The sequence below is a fragment of the Sciurus vulgaris genome (genome assembly GCF_902686455.1).
Source record: "Sciurus vulgaris genome assembly, chromosome: 15".
NCBI classification, from domain to species: domain Eukaryota; kingdom Metazoa; phylum Chordata; class Mammalia; order Rodentia; family Sciuridae; genus Sciurus; species Sciurus vulgaris.
The window spans coordinates 64,429,314-64,445,194 of NC_136476.1; the positions used below are offsets into that span (position 1 = coordinate 64,429,314).

The following is a 15,881-nucleotide window of genomic DNA, read 5'->3' on the forward strand; positions in this document are numbered from 1 at the left end:
TGATACTATCCATTACTTTTGTTAAGTGGAATGTTGTCACCGTTATATTTACATTTACTAATGCACATATGGTTGCTACATGTTCAAACTTGGAAATTCAAATGCAATGGATAAAGACAGTTATTTGGGAAAGTAATTACACATCTAATTAACTATATTTGCTTATGAAAACATAAATACATTATATGTTGATCTTAAAGCAAACATTCATGGTTTATTTATTTATTTATTTATTTTTAAAGTCATTGTTGATAGCAGGACAAGTGGTTAATTTACTTATTTCAGTGGGGAAGAAAGAATGACAAAGTGCCAATTCAGCAGTTTGACTCACCACAGTTTTTACTTTGTGAGCAAGTATTTTGGTGTCTTTGTAGACAGTCTTGGAGTTGAGCTTTTTTGGAGAGATAAAAAACATCAGGTCTCTAAGTTAGGCATTTTGAAGTTCAAGAATATGTTCTAACTGGTAACCTGAGAAACATATCCCTGTCTGTTGTACTTTCTCAACATGGCAAGCATCATAATATTTAAAAGCATGATTTCTTGAAATTTTCTAGACATAACATAACTTGGATTGAGACAAGTATTTTGGATAAACCATCATGAGAGAAATAAGTGTCAAATCGAGCATACTCATTTGCTCTCAAAGCTCAAAGATCTTTTTTGTTTTTGAGACTTCAAGTTCACCAGGCTCATTATGCAAATTTTTGCCATACCACCTATACATCACAAAGGAAAATCATTTTGAACAAATATTTGTGAGCTATTATGCCCCACTGCCATGCAAGAGATTCTCGTTGGATCTTCACATTCCACAGTATTTCTCATATTGGTTCTATATCAATCTAATTCATTGACTGCATCCCCTGAGGACTTGATTTTTTCCCCCACTCTTTGGAGTTAGCCAACTTTTAAAGGGGGAAAAAAAAACTATATCTGTTCTTCCTAATGAGTCTTCCGGAAGATAGTAGGAGGAAAAAAAATCTCACTCTACTAATGGGCTTTAGAGTACTTGTGGTCAGTTTTCTTGAAAGAAGGGAATGGTGAAGTTGCCTTGGGACAGAGTCCTGTTTTACATGTGATGGAATTTTAATAGGGTCTAGTCTGCCTTGAATTATTTTATGTTCAGGTTTCTTGGTTAAGGTAACCGTACTTATCTTCTTTGTATGGTATGTGCCTTTTCAGACTTCACTGTGTCATGGAATAGAGAATTGACAAAGCTGTGTTGAATGTTCTAAGTTGACAGCTAGAGAATAGAAATACTATTTCATAAAGCTCCAGTTACAAATTCAGAAGTATAGAAAAAATGAACACAGATTGCAAAGGATCTGATGTGAATGTGTAACTGGATGGTCTGTATGTGGAAACTACAGAAATTCAAAAGAAATGGGGGAGAAGGTATTTCCAGGGTCTGTTACTCAAATCCAGTGAACTGAAAGCTAATTTTGCTTGTGTGTATGTGTATGTGCACTCGTGTTTGTGAAAATGAGCATCTTGTGAGATTAACATACTTTGAGAATTGATGGCTTTGAGAAAAACATTAGCTGGGTGTTGGTGACCTATTAATTGATTATGAGAAAACAGAGAAGAGAATAGATAATGCTAAGAGAAAATTCCTCTTCTTGTGTGATATGCCAAGACATCTGGCAGATGTTATGTTGGGCCCTAAGGAATGGACAGTTTAATTTTAGCCCTAGCAAGGAAATGGGAAGTTCTAAGCTCTTTTAATAGCACAAGTCTTAGTTTGGGGAAGGTTGCTTAAAAAAATAAGAAAGAAAGAAAGGGGAGGGGGAGGGCATTTAGTGTAATCTAGAAGAGCTCTGGGGAGCAGTGAGCATAAGTGGAGATTTTGGGATAAAAGGCAAAAAATATTATTTCTCAAGTAGAAATTAACATGAAAGTCTTTTAAAAATTGCCACATGAACACTGTGAATGAGGAATATTAGGTATTTAATACCATCAGGCAACTTCCAATTTAGAAGCTAGTTTTTTTTTTTTTTTTTAATGCCTTAGAGAAATAATATACTTCAAATATCCTCCCTCCACCCCTCATTTTACTGAAGAGGAAACTGGCAGAAAGACATGAAGTGACTAGTACAAGGTCAGAAAGTTCAGTTGTAACAAAGCCAGGCCTAGAACACAGGTCGGCTGACTCCAGCCCAGTGCCCTTTCCACTACCCCAACTGCATTTGATAATGAGGTTGTGAAACAGCTGTTCTTCCAGGGCCCAAGGCTCCCTGAGAGACTCTGCAGTCAGGCACTAGTGGGACATGGGTGTGGATTTTTGTTGGTTGAATTTAACACGTCGGGGACCCAGGGCTGGGCACAGTGTGTTTCATTCACAGATCCAGAGACTGATTTTGTTCCTATGACTTCCAATCAAGCTTTAGCTCCTGGGTTTGTAGCTGTGCTTTCTTTTACTTTCCCCTGTTCTTTTCTCTTGTTCCGTCGTCCAGGACTTGGAAGTGCTTTTCAAATGCCCTTCTTTGGAAATTTGTCTGGGTCTATTGCAACTTACAAAAGTGCCCACAATTGGACTCTGAGGATCTATTTTGCAACGTGGTACAGATTTAAATTGGCTTCTTTCAGAGATGCCATTTTGTAATACTGATGAATGGCCGAGAGGGTGAAATCCAGTCTCAAACAATTACTGGTGATTTTCCAGTGTTCCGTACTCATTCAAAAATGTGCCCTCCATGTATCTTCTTGGAGTCCAATTCAGTCTTGCAGACCAGTGGCTAACCATTTCCCATTTCCTTGGTACACATGAAGTCATCATTAAAATGACTTTTAACAATACAAGCAACATTTAGCCATGTGCGTTGGGACAGCACCGTAGGGAAGGGTGAAACAGGTTTCCAGGTATGTCTCCTCTTGGACAAGCAAAAGTAATTTTGTAAGGAGGACAAGTGATATTTGGAAGTTTCCACATTTTTCTAAGCTTCTTCCAAACGAATGCATAAATTCATACTCCAGGAGGCAGACTGGAGAAGGTGGTGCTGGAGGTGGACTTCTGGCAGAAACACAGTTAACGCTGTAAACAGTTGAACCTCGGTGTGGCACTCCTCCAAATGAGTTGACTGTCGAAAATAAAATGTTCCAGAAGAACTGGGAGAACAGGAAAGAAGTTAAAACAGCATGGTTTGCATGCCAGTGCTGAAGGAAGAAGAAAAAAGTTTGGGGTGGGGGGGTTGAGGGACATTGGAAAGAAGACAATCATTAAGTTCCACTGTCTCCTGGATTTATAAGACCCAGGAGAAGTTTCCAAATGCAGGAGAATGGATTTTCATGAATTTAGATTGCATTTGCAGTTTACTAAGGAAGCTCTTTTGAAATTTTTGTCCCCTTGAACCTTCTATCTGGAGAACTGCACAACTGATAAATGAGAAGTCCATTGGAAGCGATTTGGATTTACATTTTCTGCTTGGAAATGCTATCATAAAATTTATCTTCTTTCCAAGGCCTCCCGTCCTCATCAGCTGAAGCATCCATATGGTTTTTCAAGTCTCTGGGTGTGTGACTCCAGCACGGAGTTGCTTTTTCCAGGACTTGGAAAGACAAGAGGTAGAGCCCTCTGGTGGGAGAGGGTGCTGGTATTGTCACCTCCAAATGCATTGTCTTTGCCTCTGGTGAGCAGTTTACAGGGTGTCTTCAAAGCATTCTTTCCTAATTCCTAGCTGGAGCCGTTTCTTCTTGAGTTATTCTTGGAGGGAAGGTCTCTTTGCATGCCAGGTCATGGGTATTTTGGTATTGATTTCCTTGCTTTCATGTGTTTGCTTGTTCAGGTCACTTCATGTTGCTTCTGGAGTATTAATCAAATACTTATGGTGAGCCTGTCCACATCTACCCTTAACTTCATTCAAAAGGTAGAACCTGCTCATTGAGGCAAAGGGAGGGCTCGTAGGTTCTTGTTAAAAAATAAATACCTGAAGATGAAGACTTTATAATTCATGAAGTTATTTGCTAGGCATTCCAGTAGTCTTTTAACAAAGACCATGTAAGGGAAGGTGGGGAAAATGCTACTAGGAACCAATGGATCTTGATTAAAAAGTTTTGGGATCACTTAGGAGGAAATTAAGCATTTGCCCAAAGTAAGTAAGCAGAGACTTACCTTTGGATTCAGATTGGTTGGAGCACAAAAGGAGCTGGAGGCCCAGGCAGGACAACTGTGTCAGAAGTAATTAAGCCTAGGATTTGTGGAGAGGCTTATCCGCCACAGAGCCCAGCTGGGGAAGGCCAAACCCGCTCCCTAAGCCCTTGTCTGGCCAGTTGAACCAGAGCACAAGCGAAGGCCCTCGAATTTTGGATTCTTCTCTTTCCTATTCAGATGTAAGGAGGAAAAGCCATTATTCTTCAGTTTGCTCATGTCTGCCTAGAGCTTCTCTGTCAAGCTGGGAAATGCCAGAGGTGGGGGGGCAAAGCTGATTTCCTCTGAGGGAACATTCTCCCTGTTAACACTGCAAATGTGCCTATAACATTGTACTTATTACTCAGAAAATAATTGTGCAGAGGCACAATGTGGGATACTTGAAAGATGTTTGCTGCACAAAGGTTCCAATACTCACCTGCAGATTAAGAAATGGGTTTCTAAACCATCTCATTTCTGTTGCTAATGAAAAGCTTTGGAAGGCACCTGTGAATTAGAGCTCCAGCTGCTATCATGGTAGGGGAAGTCAGGCCTTGAAAGGATACATGGATTAGCCCGTCAGAAAAGCAAACAGTAGCATCAGCACAAGTAGAAAATAGACAGGGTTGTTAAGCTAACAGAAAAGTAGGCTAAAGCATTGCTGTAATTATATGGTGGAAATTTGCTGGAAGGAGGGACTGCTTGGATGAGAAGGAAAAGAAGAAGAGAGGCAAGGAAATAATTGACAAGTCTAAATAGAGGAGGTCTGTCCACTGGGAAGAGCCTACAGGAAGAAGTAAGGCATTGCTCTTAAGAAAACAATAAAGCAAGCAGAAAAAGACCTTGTAATTTGGTACCTATTGCATGTGAAATATGAAGACCAGCTCAGACCCACATTCTTTGGTAAGCTTCTATTGTAAAAAATAGAATTGAGCTTGGAAGACTATTTGTATGACTTCTGTGTTACAGATGCAGCCCTTCTGATAAAGGAAAGATGGAAACTTGGAGGGAGCTGGTTAAGTAGGCCTACATGGAGATTTTCCTGGAAAATGAATGTGGTAGAGAATAGAGCACAGTAGAAAATAGCTGCATTATTAATGGGCAGAAAATGTGATAGTCCTCTCTAAGGTTATCCATAGAGCTTCTCTACCTATGCTGTGGGTATTGGAAGAAAGAACAAAGACTGCTTATTTCAAAGAGGGAAGGAGTGGATCACGACTACTACCTGGTGTCCAGTTTGGGATTAAGCCAGTGGCTTGAGCCAAACGACACAGGCCAGTCTGTCAGTCCACTCCCAGCATTTTAAAATTCAAAATAAGGCCATTGTGGTGCAGAATGTTTAGCCTTTCTAATCCCTAATTACATCATCCCTCTGTGTTATGATCAATTAGTCAGCAACTGAGCACCAGTCACTCTACCTAGACTGTCATGGTCCTAATCTAGGAGTCCTTCATTTGGGGTAAAATTTGCACACTGAGTTGCAGGCTGAAGATGGTCAGAGATAGATGTCAGCTACAGATCACGTGAAGGTTTCGATTTAACAAGTGCTTACCACTCAGACTTCTCTTCAGTGGTTTCATTCTTTAATAGTCTTCTCTGAAAACTTAGTTTTATTTAACAGCTCTGTATGGAGACCATTTTCATTGGGATGTCAGAGTTCAGCTGCAAAAATGTACCCCTTTCTGCTGTCAGTGAATGTTGTCGCTTAATATTAGGTAAGAACAACAGAGGATAAATATGATTGCTCCATCATAAAAATTCTGCCAACTGCAGTATAGAGTAGGACTGTCGTAGACCTACAAAGAAATGCTAGTTCCCCTCTTGAATTGACTCAGTTAATATTAATAGTAGATACCGTTTGCTTAGCATTTAATATGAACCAGGGACTGTTCATATGATGGAGGAAACTAAGGGTTAGGGAGGTAAAGTAATTTCCCCAAGGTCATTGGACTAAGAAGTAGGAGAGCCAGGATTCACATGAATGGTGACTGCTTCAGAGTCCTGGCTCTCCGCTGGTGGGACCTGGCCTTGGTTATTACTTAGTGTGCTAATAGCGTATGTTCCTGATGGTTTATCTCTCCAGTTGCCAGGAGTTTATCCTTGGTGTTCTGGAAGGAAATCTACACATAATGGAACATTAATTATAATATATTGGTTGACAAGAGAGATACAACTGATTGCAATAGCTTGACAAAAGGTGTGTTTAACTGCAGAGCACCTTCTTTTTGTTCTTCAGAGTTATAAAAGGTGATGGGAAAAACAAAGCTTTACAGAATAAATATTTTTAAATTGTATCAAACTCAAAACACTTATACACATGGTTTTTAAAGAAGAGCACCTACCTATTATAGCAGAAAGATACACTTTTTTTTTTTTTTTAATAAAAAAGTGTTTTGCTTTTCTTCTACTTAGGTCTCTTTTGAAAGTTTCAGTGCTAAATAAATTGGCTTTGGCTTTGGTTATTATAAGCCCAGAAAACGTTTTCAGAAGCCACACAGACATTTGAAAATTGACTCTGCTATCTAATGGTCATCTGTGGAAGGTGGGACAGATTCTTTTGCAAATGTAGCAATGTCACCCCCATCCCTTTAGTGATCTCTAAGTACTCTGCAGATCCTGGAGACTTGATGACAGTTTTGGTCTAATTTGCCTTTCCCTGAATTGCTATGGTAATGGTAGGGAAGCTGCTGTGCATGAATGACTAAATAGCCTTAAGAGAAAGAAACTGTTCTGAGAGAGTTAGAGCAGGCCCAGATACCCCTAAGACATCCGGGACGGTAGCTTCTGTAAGACGAGCGGTTGGGCATTAAATGCTTACTAGATTCTTCAGCCCAGAAGCAACTAGTGGTGGGTTTATAAAATCTTCACTGTGCTAGGGATCTGTTCAGTTGATCTCTGGTTCCCTGACAGATCCATAACCAAAATCTTTATAGGGGGATGAATGTGTCCTATTTATAATGTGTAGAGGAGGCTACATCCATTTTCACCTCATGTATATCATTGTCTACCAAACTTAGCAAAGCCCTTATTTTCTTAGATGAAAGAACTTTAAAGGGAAAAAAGACTGAGGGAAAAAAATAACTTTATAGCTTAAGGGTGTAAAGTGAACATGATTCTCCGGGGGGAATTTCTAATTTAGAGGAATGGGGGGGACTCTATTTAGCCCCATGTATGTCATAAACTATGTCATGTCATAAACTATGACCCTTGTCAGTAGTGCCTAGCCTTCTAAAATATCCCTCACACCAGACAAGTCTTCAACTTCAATCTTTTTCCAAATTCATTGAAGAGAAACCTACCTAGGTTGCCCTTAGGAACTGCTTTGCAGAAAGTGAGGTGAATTGTGTCAACGTGTCTTTGTGGATGTAGTGACAACAGGGCATAGGACATTGAGTTTGAGAGCACATCCAACATGAGGGGCACCATAGGTGAGGCAGCCTTGGAACATGTTGCAAGGAGGTAAACTTGTGAAGATCATGTACGTAAGCCTTCCAGAGGATTCATCCATTATCTTGACAAGAAGAGAAAACCACATTTTCAAAGATAGATTCCATGGTTATTGTGAAAAGGCACAGTCTATAGATCACATAAAGCAGCATGCATTTTAAAAAGCAGAATTGCACCCTTGTGCTTACGTGGAAGTTCTCACTGTTTACTTCATCTTCTTCCATGACTTTGCCTCAGTAATTTGAGGGGACTGAGAGGTGAAGGGGTGTTTAAGAACAGGTGTCAACTGTCCCTGGAGTTCATGCCTACCCATGTTGACTGAGTGTTTCAGAGGACCTCACCCATTCTGTTTCTGACCAGTAACTGTAACTTGTTAATAATGAGTGAACATCACCTATGGGTCCTGAAATTAGCAAGTGTTAAATGTTATGTGATTATTAGGGGGAAACAAGATAATCTAGTCAGTGGGCCTAATTAGGTTGTGATTGCCCAATTGCCGCTTCATGATAATTATGTTCATAACCCTGTTTCTAGACGTCAACTACAATTATCAAAATTGACCCCAGCACAGGTAAGTGTTAGTGATCTTATGTGAAGCAGCTCTGAACAGTGAACATCTGATGTTTCCAAAGTGCTCCTACCTATTCCTTCTTCCCCTGCGGCCATCTTCCCATGATCTTTTCCCTACCTTGGTAGGAAGATCTGTGGCAATTTTATCTTGTCCATGAGCCCGAATGAACAGTATAACCTGTGGTAGTTTCTGCAGAAAAATAGATTCTTAAGTTTTAGCATCAAGTATGAACTGAAAAAGCACTAATACATTAGCAGATAAAAATCTTGACTTGGCATAAGAATCTGAAGTTGTCTAGATTGTTTTCCTCCTCAGCACATGACCCTGTTCAGTAATTTTAATGTGATTCATTTGAATCAATCTTTTACTTTATATGGTATAATCTTAAAGTGAAAAAGAGAATCATTTATGTTTAAGGTAGTGCTCATGAACATGATCATTAAGGTCTGAGAACTATAAGGTGAGAACTTTTTATATTACCCCCAGATTTATTAAACTTCTTGCCAGCATCTTCTAGCACAAAGAGAACAGGTCATTGCTGGGGATGTTGTTTACTGTTACCTTCCCATTGGAGGCTGTGACTTCTAGGAAGTATAGTCAACAACCTATATCCGAAGTGGATATGTCAGTGTGACACTGGGAATTGTTGGGCCAGATTGTCATTTGGCCACCTTCCCTCTTGGGTGTGCAATTATATGGGAGAATGATGCACTTAAGATTTACACACCGTAGCAAACTTTAGTGTAGTTGATCTGTCTGAAGAACAACTAGGAACTCAGCTACCGTGTGTGTGTGTGTGTTAAGAGAGGTTATCTATGGACACTTATTTTTTGTAGAACATCAAGAGTGCAGATTTCTGTTTGCAGTCCTCTCTTAGACTTGCTGGGTGTAAATGCAGCCCGTGCTGGGATCTCCATTAAGAAAGTGGGCCAAGGAGTGGCCCAAGTACAGGCTGAAATTTATCTCTGTCCTTTCCTAGCTGTGTGGACTTGCATAAGTTACTTAATTTCTTTGCCCTCATGATTTCCTACCCAATTAAGTATGAATGATAGTAACATAACTCTGTAGAACTGAAAAGGGTTACAGAATGTTATGTATAAGGATCCTGGTTTATAAGGGATATTTAAAAGGATAGTTTCTGCCTTCCTCACTGATGGAGAAACTGAGGAAGAGACCTTTCCCCAGGACTAGGCCACGTTCATCCACAGCCAGTGTATGAATTATTTTGTCCTTGTTCTTGAACTCAGTTTTTGAGTCCTGCTTATTAAAGTGTCTGCCTTTACTGATGAGAGGTCTTGGCTGCTGTTGCCCATCACAGATAGATGTTGCTACATCCTGAGCTGCTGCTCTATTTGATTGTGGACTCAGCAGCCATCACTGGGAATTTGTAAACGACCTGAGAATGGTGCTGTTTCCTCTTGGAAAATTGCATTTACATGCTAACAATGTTGCCTATCCACACCTTGCAGAGATATTCCCTGGAGTGTTGTAGGGGAACAATTTTTAATAAATGTGAAGTTCTTAGAGCTTTTTGGAAGAAAGATGTTATTACTGTTCCTATTGTTTGGTATCATTCTGGAAAAAAATGATTTGTCTAAGACAATAGTATTTTCTTATTGCAAGGAAAATCCTGGTTATGTTGTTTTATAAGAAAGTTGGATACCTCTTTGTTCCTTCACTCATGTAAGATATTTCTGAGCCAGTCTGAGGATTGTCCTGGACCCTTGTTTAGAAATGCTTTGGTTTTCTCTGTGCAGATGTATATTTTAACGGTCCATGTCCACTTGGTCTTACTTACATAGTGTAATATCAGATGCACTGAAATCTCAGGAGTAAGGAGGCTAATTTTAGAAAGTCTTAAGCGTAGATGGTATTTCAAAATGTGGAAAATGTGGAATGGTGTTGGTAGGACCTAACAGGACTTACATTACCTTGTTGACTTTGGCTAAAGAATATTAATTGGTGGCTTCCTTGGTGGCAGGATGGTGGTAGTGGGTATATTGGTGGAAAAGATGAACATGTAATTGGTTCTTTGGTAAAACTTTTACTGAATTTTCACTTTTAAAAGCATCACCCACAAAGTGGTGTTGTTGTTTAGCATTTTGATAGACTAAGGTGTCAATAGAATGTTGTTGGTTTTTTTTGCGGGGGGGGGGGGGGGTTACCAGGGGTTGAACTCAGGGCACTTGACCACTGAGTCACATCCCCAGCCCTATTTTGTATTTTATTTAGAGGCAGGGTTTCACTGAGTTGCTTAGTGCCTTCCTTTTGCTGAGGCTGGCTTTGAACTTGCAATCTCCCTGCCTCAGCCTCTCAAACTCCTGTTTTTTTTTTTTTTTTTTTTTTTTTTAATTATAAAAAAGCTTTACAGTCATCATTGAAAATTTTGAGGAAGAGAGAAAAACTGACCATGCAACCATGCACTTATTTACTGGTGTTCAAATCTGTAGAACTCTTGCAAGTGAGAGATTTTTAGTTTCAGAGGGTGGACCCCAAATCAAAGGAGTGGAGATGTAGCCATGGGCGTGGTAGCAGTTATTGTAACACAGAATGCCCTCAATATAAGAAGAAATATGGGGCGAAACAGTAGATCCGGATACCTGGAACCTAGGTGGACATCTTAAGGACTAGGAGTAGGGAGATCTCCTCTTGAGACTTAGGAATGTCACCTTCAAATACATTCAGTTTTTTACCTGTTGTAGGGTTGCTTCTTACCTGTGATTACAGAGAAAAGCAACTGACTTTGGAGTCAGAATTAAATTCACACCCTTTCTTCTCACTTATTTTCCAGCTCTATGAACTTGGGTTAAACTCCTAATTACTCCTAGTCCCCCAGTTTCCTATCTTTAGAATGGAATTCTTCCTGGAGGAGGCTAAGAGGCATAATGTATGCAAAACACCCAGCACCCTGCCAGGTGCCCAATAAATAGCCACCTCTGGTTCATTTGCAATGATGAATTAGGGCCACCCAGTGCCTCTGGTGCAGATGGCTTGCTCCTTGCCATTCTTCTGATGCCTGGTTTTGCATGCCTAGTTAGCAGTTGTGGCTTGATGATATAGTTGGAAAGAATTTATTGTCTTCATTGTCATAAGATGTGTTTTATGGACACTGTTATATTTAAGAAATATGTGCCTATTCATCTATTCATTGGTTATATATATTTATATATTTATCAAGTACAGGCACTCCTGCAGTGTGCCTGGATGGTCAAACCCAGGGGAAGTGGGATCTCTCTACCAGAGTTGTGTTAGGCTCTTTGTTTTGGTAACTGAAGTGATTATGATGGAGATGTATGTCCTCAGCCACATTAAAATAGCCTGGAGTCAGGGAAATGGTGAAGGTGGCTGACTGTGGGTAGTGGATTCCTGTTTAGATGCATTCATTTCAGCATCTTTGTGTGTATATATTTACAATATAATTTGCTAACCATGTAGTCTGTGCTGCTGTGGTTCGTAATCTGGCAGATATTTTAAATATTTACTCCAAAATATCTTGTTCTCTGTTGGTGTGAAGTAGAGTTTCCAGTTATTTTTAGGTCATTTTCATCTTAGCAACCCTGTTGGAGATGAACCAGACATGCTGCTGTAAACTGTCCCCACATTTGGATAGAATTTAATAAAGTAAAGTTTAATGGTTTGGTCCCAAGAGGCAAACAGACCATCTGGTTAGCAGAAGGTTAGGTCAAGTATTGCATGGCTGCTAAGAGGGCCACAAACCAGCCCGATGCACTGGTAATGTGTCCAGTTGCTGAATGCATTAAGCATTGAAATGGTGCTCTCAGGTCTGCCGAGCCAGCAGTTCTGTTACCACCGCTGTGACGCAGGAGATAATTCAGCTGGGCAAGCGGCAGCATGGGGGTGGATCTACAGTACAGGATGTGTAATGTCAACATGAAGGATTGGAGCTGGCAGAAGGAAGGGAAGCAGTCATTTCATGCCAGTGCAGGAAGCCTAGAGAGATGCTTTCCACCCCCCTTGCCTCTTGTCCTCTTCTGGAGCTTTCACATTATGTGTTAAATGATTACCTTGTGCATGGTCCATGGCAAAACTTCAGCTGATTTTCTGCCTCTTTTGGAACCTGTCAGCATAAACAGAGTAAACCACATTCCACACACATGTAGGGCGGGCAGAGGGAAGAGTTTGCTGCACAGACTGGGAGGAGGAGAAAGGGCTTCATTAGGCAGGAACATCTTTGTGCTTGAGATGGAATCCCATTGTATGTCCCTTTGTGCTCAGCTTTGAGACCGGCCATCCATTCAAAGGCTGCAATCATCTCAGAACATTGGGCTGCAGCTGTAGTTGGTAAGAAGCTGCAGAATGGTTCCCGTGATTCTGCAAAAGCTTAGCAATTACATAATTGCTATGTAACTGGAGAGAGCCATCAGGGTTGTCTAGTTCTCCTGGAAAGAAAGCTTCTACAATTTGAGGGGTAGATTGTTTTCCCTTGTTAAACCCGAAAGCTGATGAGCAAATACATCCAGCCACCAGGCTGAAACGGGTCTTCTCACTGGCTTGAGCGGGAAGAAGTTTGAAAGTACACTTAGTTGGACGCTCAGCAGACTTCACGGTTGTATTAAGGGAAGAGAGAGCAAGCAACTTGGGGAATCTTGGGATACCAGTTGAACATGATGTTTGATGGTTTCTAATATTGGAGACTGTTCTGTGTGCACTAGAGGCATGGAGTAGTCCAGGGCTTCCCTAGGAGTGGGACTAGCGGAGCTGTCCGTAATCACCAAGGGCCCGCTCCACTTCTGCTGGGGAGGCTTTCTGGCTTCTCTTGAAGGAGCTGGTGCTTCAGATGGCGCTCAGTGAAAGCTCCGGGAGCCCAACCATCATGAGATGATCCTGAGTGCTCCCGACTTCTGGGCATCAACCTTGGTGCAGCCCCATCAGCCCAGGGACCGGAGCCCACTTCACGGTCTGTCTGGGGGGACCGCACAGCGCCGGAATGAATTCCTTCTTTCAGCTGCCTCACCGCTTGTTTTCCATAGTTGAGAAAACTTTGAGGTGGAGCTGGTTAAGCGTAGGTGCGAGGGTTCCATTAAACCAGTGAGAGGTTCAGGCTCCGTTTCATCCGAAGTAAAACAGTCATCTAAAATGAGCCACAACTCCTGAGCCCAGTGCGGACTCCGTGTTTGTTTATGTTAAGTAGCTCAGCCATTTCAGCAATCCTGCCTTTCTTGCGTGGGTTTTGTGGAATTGCTGGAATAGAAAGAGTGGTTGTCGGGGTACATTTTTATTAATGGCCTAAGTTGGGCCTTTCATAACTGTGGTGCTTATCTGTGCTTCTCTATTGAAATGTGTCTGTAGTCAGAACTTCAGAATGATGGGCAAAGAAAGCAATTTGGATTCCTTTGTGAGTTAGAAGGGAATGCCCAGTGGGCAGAGTGAGGTTGTGGACTTCAGGATGGATTGGGTCCACAGATTCTGAGACCTTTAACCTTTAGACCTCTGCTTTCCTCCACCCCGTACCTCCTTGGTTTAACTGTGAGGTTGGTGGATGCAACTAGTTTAAGAATTTTGATTCCTATGTTGGCAGGTTTTCAAGAAGCAGCCTATCTCAGCACTAAGCTTTTATTTCATAGCAAGCCGGAGGGGTATAGGATCAGCCATGGTGACCCTTTCCTGCATCGTTCCAGGCAGGCCTTGGCATGCTCCCGCAGATGAATAAGGATGAGGGCAATTGGCACAAGGACCCACTAACTTCATCTTGCTCCGTATCTTAGAATTTGAACTGGCCTGACCTCATGCCATCGGCAGTGTGTGCACTCTGAGAACCACTAGACCATCTTTCAAGGGTCCTGGAGATTATGATGTGAGCAGCGTGCACTCATGAGGGAGAAACCTTTGACTCCCTTGCATGAGGGAGGCCACAAGTAAGGGAACCCCTTGCTACCAGTGTTGGTAGGCCAGTGAAGACCTTGCAGTAAGGGCTTTTGTGCACGGTGCAAGGAGCCTAGACTTCAGAGCTAGTGAGTAGCTTAGTGACCTTGAGTGGAGCATTTAATCTCTGATCCTCAATTTCCTTATCTGGGAAAAGAAATCTGCTTTGTAAGGTTCTTCTGGGGAATAAATGAGATCATGAATATAAATCTCTGGTGCAGAGCCTGACATATAGTAGGCATATAAAAAATACTAATTCCCTTTCCTCTCATCCGTAAGTTTTTACAAAATTATGGGCAGAGCACTGTTAAACAGTGACTATCTGATCAGGGGTCAGAATACCCTTGAGTTTTTCATGAAATTCCCAGTAGAGGACTCCTTGAAACTTACACTGTTAGGATTGACAAGTGTTTACCTTCTTGGCTCTTGGGGCTGAGCAGTATCTTTTATTATATAGTGACTTCTAAAAGCCAGTGTGTTCCTCTGTGAAACATGGCTCCAAAATCTGGTGAAGGAGAAGAAAAGTACCTTACCCTCTATTTGCACTATCTTGAACATTCTGTAATAGATTATTTATTAAATTCCTTAGATGAGGTTCTGGTTTTTTTGTTTTGACTATTGCTACACAACCAACTTCTTTAAAAGAAAACCTGAAAATTTCCAAGAATAGCACAGAAGTAAGATATGTTGTTATCCAGAATTCCAAAGACTTTTAACAATTTTAATGTCTCTTCGAGTTCTTTTCTTTGACCTCTAGCCCAGTGTACTAGCTTCTAGTATATTGGTATTCATTGAAAACTTGATGACTGTTCTCAGAGAAAAAGACCTTAAGTAGTTAAAATTTGGCCAAATAAACTTTGAAGGCCAACCACAGATTTGTTTCATGTCAGTTACTGAACAGACTGAGACTGAAAGCCACAGAAAGCCAGGCCCAGGGTCCCCATGTTCACCTGTATCTGGTGCCTTGCACAGTGTCTAGAAATGACATCACATAAAGTGTATATTCAGTAAACCAAACCTAGCATTTTTTAAAAGGTCACATTGCTTCTAAATATCTCTTTCCTAAGTATACCTAGATTTCTGAAACAAAATGAGCAAATATCATTATCCACACAGCCTTAATTATTAGTGAGTGACAATTTGACACTGATTTTGATTTAATGTTGAGAGTTAATGTAAGTTCCCAGTCAAAGGAAACTGCCCAACTCTACAAGTCCATATTACATACACTTTGGGAGTAAGAATATCTAGATGGCAATCTAGGTTGAAGAAGCCATGGGGAGTTGGGTTGTTTGGAAGGATATTAATTTGAGAATGAGAGTTTACTAGTATGACCCTGAATGACACTTCCATGCATTATAAAGCAGGATTTCATAGAATCAAGGCAGAAACATTGGAGCAGAGAGATTCAGACTCAAGAATAGTCAGTGATTCAAGGCTGTTGTTTGTGGAGGAAACACATTGGTAGTTTTATATGAAACTAAGACTGTATTTGACCTATTAAGTCCAAATGGATTGTGGTATATATTTCATAGGGTAAATTGGTGATATGGAAGCCTTGAGGAGTATAGAGAAAAATGTTATGGAAAGAAAAGATGAGGATGTAGTGTTTCCTATCAATGTAACAGAATTGGAAGAACGAAGCCATAGAACCAGGATAATAGTCAATGTTCTTTGAGGACAGTCAGGCGGATTCAGAAAACATCCTTCTTCACCTTTGACTTTTTAGTTCTTGAACATTTCAATTGAATGATTTAGACCATTGAAAGTCTAGTATGTGCAGAAGCCTTCTAGGTATTAGGTGACCTTGCAGCATTAAAGAAACCCATGGATCCTGTTAGTTCCAACCTCACTGAA

At 40.8% G+C, this 15,881-nt stretch overlaps 1 protein-coding gene across 14 annotated transcripts in view; it reads left to right on the forward strand.

The window, feature by feature from the left end:
• ZNF462 (zinc finger protein 462) overlaps positions 1-15,881 on the forward strand; it is a 135,828-nt gene that overhangs the window by 7,387 nt on the left and 112,560 nt on the right. The gene's annotated exons all lie outside the window — the stretch shown is intronic.